Source organism: Syngnathus floridae, unplaced genomic scaffold (assembly GCF_059516105.1).
Source record: "Syngnathus floridae isolate MCC-2025c unplaced genomic scaffold, RoL_Sflo_1.0 HiC_scaffold_62, whole genome shotgun sequence".
Classification (NCBI taxonomy): domain Eukaryota; kingdom Metazoa; phylum Chordata; class Actinopteri; order Syngnathiformes; family Syngnathidae; genus Syngnathus; species Syngnathus floridae.
In genome coordinates, this window is record NW_028284091.1 from 62,206 (window position 1) to 66,472 (window position 4,267).

A 4,267-nucleotide genomic window follows, 5' to 3' on the forward strand; every position below is an offset into this window, starting at 1 on the left:
TTCTTACCAACTTGTATTGATTTAACTAAGCGTTTAATACTTCCTATCAGGTCTCAAATCGAGATTTGGCAAAATACAATTTCAGCAAATCCAATTTTGCCAGGGAACAAAAATAGATTAAATAAACTAAATAAGTCCTCTTCCCATTAAATAAATCAGAAAAGTCTGTCTTGTAACCAGTCCTCTTCAAACAAGTAAAGTCTGCCCATTTTGTGCCGTAGATTTTGTGTCTATGCCTAGTATTTAAACAAAATCATAATTTAAACGACTTCTTTCCTTCATTCACTTTGGAAATTTGGAATTGCAGCAAATCGAATTTTGGCAGGGAACAAAAATAGATCAATTAAACTAAATAAGTCTTCTTCCCATTAAATAAATTAAAAAAGTCTGTCTTGTAACCAGTCCTTTTCAAACAAGTAAAGTCTGCCCATTTTGTGCCGTCGATTTTGTGTTAATGCCTAGTATTTATACAAAATCATAATTTAAAGGACTTCATTCCTTCATTCACTTTGGAAATTTGGAATTGCAGCACATCAAATTTTGCCTGGGAAGAAAAGTAGATTAAATAAATTTAATAAGTCTTACTACTTCCCATTAAATAAATTAAATACGTCTTACTTGTTCCCACTCCTTTTCAAAACAGTAGTTTAAAACGAGGGCCCTTCACTCAATCTTTAACCTCAACCCCGCACGTTGTGTTGTATCTGTGAATGTTGGTTGTGGCCAAATGATAGTTTTCTTTCATTCGTTTAGGTTCCAAGAAAACTTGATGTAACTCTACTTTTAACTGCCGTTTCAGATAAGCGGGTATTACGTCGCAGTCAAATGCCGCGGATATGACGTAATTGCCCGAACCTCCGCCAAAATTCAAATCTGTTGGCGCGATGGCCGTGAGCCACTGAGCAGCGACGATTATCAACAGAAATATCTTTATTTTCTGCTTGCAACTGGACCGTCTAGAGCGTACACGGTAAGTAACACTCATTGTGTTTAAGGAGATTTACGTTTGTAATAGCAGAAGTGTAGCCGCGTTGCGTTGTACGTGTGAAAATTGGTCGAGGCGAAATGTTAATGTTTAATTTCATTCCTTTAGGTTCCACGGTGTTTGTTGGCTGCAAGTTTTCCACTGCAAGAAGAGGCTCGTATCATTGACCAGGAGCGAGCTACAATGGTGAGTAGCCATAACATTTATGTTAAACACTTCCTATTTCATGTCTAACAGTACTTGATTTAACAAATAACCATAAATAAATACAGTGTGGGCACTGAAGTTAACATATGTGATTATACTGCCTAATCTGTCACGGAGTAGATTGTTGCAAAGTAATATAAGATCCAAAGTTGTAATTCAGAATAGTTTTCAAAAGAAGGCCATTAGAATTATATACAAGTCTGATTACCCTGAACAAGCTATTAATTAAATCACAAATTCTTCAATTCAAAGATTTGGTAGATTATCAGACAAATAATGTCTAACAGTAATTGATTTAACACATCACGATAAGTAGATTGAGTGTGGGCACTCTCAAGTTAACATATGTGATTATACTGCCTAATCTGTTACAGAGTATGTTGTTGCCAAGTAATGTAGAATAGATCCAAAGTAGTAATCCAGAATAGTTTTGAAGAGGCCATTAGAATGATAAACAAATCTGATTACCTTGAACATAATAACAAGCTAAGTGTTTAATATGTCCTATGAAGTCAAAATTGGGCACCATCATGTGGTGAAATTTGGAATTGCATCACATCCAATTTTGCCTGGGAACAAACAGATTACATAAATCTTAGTTTTGAATAAGCCACTCCTTCTCAAAGAAGTAAACTCTGCCCATTTTGCGCAGTAGATGTTCTGTTAATATCTAGTATTTATACAAAGTCATAATTTAAATTGCTTTCAACCTTCATTCATCGGTTCAACCAACATTACTCGCTCTTATTACCAACTTGTATTGATTTAACTAAGCGTTTAATACTTCCTATCAGGTCTCAAATCGAGATTTGGCAAAATACAATTTCAGCAAATCCAATTTTGCCAGGGAACAAAAATAGATTAAATAAACTAAATAAGTCCTCTTCCCATTAAATAAATCAGAAAAGTCTGTCTTGTAACCAGTCCTCTTCAAACAAGTAAAGTCTGCCCATTTTGTGCCGTAGATTTTGTGTCTATGCCTAGTATTTAAACAAAATCATAATTTAAACGACTTCTTTCCTTCATTCACTTTGGAAATTTGGAATTGCAGCAAATCGAATTTTGGCAGGGAACAAAAATAGATCAATTAAACTAAATAAGTCTTCTTCCCATTAAATAAATTAAAAAAGTCTGTCTTGTAACCAGTCCTTTTCAAACAAGTAAAGTCTGCCCATTTTGTGCCGTCGATTTTGTGTTAATGCCTAGTATTTATACAAAATCATAATTTAAAGGACTTCATTCCTTCATTCACTTTGGAAATTTGGAATTGCAGCACATCAAATTTTGCCTGGGAAGAAAAGTAGATTAAATAAATTTAATAAGTCTTACTACTTCCCATTAAATAAATTAAATACGTCTTACTTGTTCCCACTCCTTTTCAAAACAGTAGTTTAAAACGAGGGCCCTTCACTCAATCTTTAACCCCAACCCCGCACGTTGTGTTGTATCTGTGAATGTTGGTTGTGGCCAAATGATAGTTTTCTTTCATTCGTTTAGGTTCCAAGAAAACTTGATGTAACTCTACTTTTAACTGCCGTTTCAGATAAGCGGGTATTACGTCGCAGTCATGTGCCGTGGATATGACGTAATTGCCCGAACCTCCGCCAAAATTCAAATCTGTTGGCGCGATGGCCGTGAGCCACTGAGCAGCGACGATTATCAACAGAAATATCTTTATTTTCTGCTTGCAACTGGACCGTCTAGAGCGTACACGGTAAGTAACACTCATTGTGTTTAAGGAGATTTACGTTTGTAATAGCAGAAGTGTAGCCGCGTTGCGTTGTACGTGTGAAAATTGGTCGAGGCGAAATGTTAATGTTTAATTTCATTCCTTTAGGTTCCACGGTGTTTGTTGGCTGCAAGTTTTCCACTGCAAGAAGAGGCTCGTATCATTGACCAGGAGCGAGCTACAATGGTGAGTAGCCATAACATTTATGTTAAACACTTCCTATTTCATGTCTAACAGTACTTGATTTAACAAATAACCATAAATAAATACAGTGTGGGCACTGAAGTTAACATATGTGATTATACTGCCTAATCTGTCACGGAGTAGATTGTTGCAAAGTAATATAAGATCCAAAGTTGTAATTCAGAATAGTTTTCAAAAGAAGGCCGTTAGAATTATATACAAGTCTGATTACCCTTAACATAACAACAAGCTATTAATTAAATCACAAATTCTTCAATTCAAAGATTTGGTAGATTATCAGACAAATAATGTCTAACAGTAATTGATTTAACACATCACGATAAGTAGATTGAGTGTGGGCACTCTCAAGTTAACAGATATGATTATACTGCCTAATCTGTTACAGAGTATGTTGTTGCCAAGTAATGTAGAATAGATCCAAAGTAGTAATCCAGAATAGTTTTGAAGAGGCCATTAGAATAATAAACAAATCTGATTACCTTGAACATAATAACAAGCTAAGTGTTTAATATGTCCTATGAAGTCAAAATTGGGCACCATCATGTGGTGAAATTTGGAATTGCATCACATCCAATTTTGCCTGGGAACAAACAGATTAAATAAATCTTAGTTTTGAATAAGCCACTCCTTCTCAAACAAGTAAACTCTGCCCATTTCGCGCAGTAGATGTTCTGTTAATATCTAGTATTTATACAAAGTCATAATTTAAATTGCTTTCAACCTTCATTCATCGGTTCAACCAACATTACTCGCTCTTATTACCAACTTGTATTGATTTAACTAAGCGTTTAATACTTCCTATCAGGTCTCAAGGCAAGATTTGGCAAAATACAATTTCAGCAAATCCAATTTTGCCAGGGAACAAAAATAGATTAAATAAACTAAATAAGTCTTCTTCCCATTAAATAAATCAGAAAAGTCTGTCTTGTAACCAGTCCTCTTCAAACAAGTAAAGTCTGCCCATTTTGTGCCGTAGATTTTGTGTCTATGCCTAGTATTTAAACAAAATCATAATTTAAACGACTTCTTTCCTTCATTCACTTTGGAAATTTGGAATTGCAGCAAATCGAATTTTGCCAGGGAACAAAAATAGATCAATTAAACTAAATAAGTCTTCTTCCCATTAAATAAATTAAAAAAGT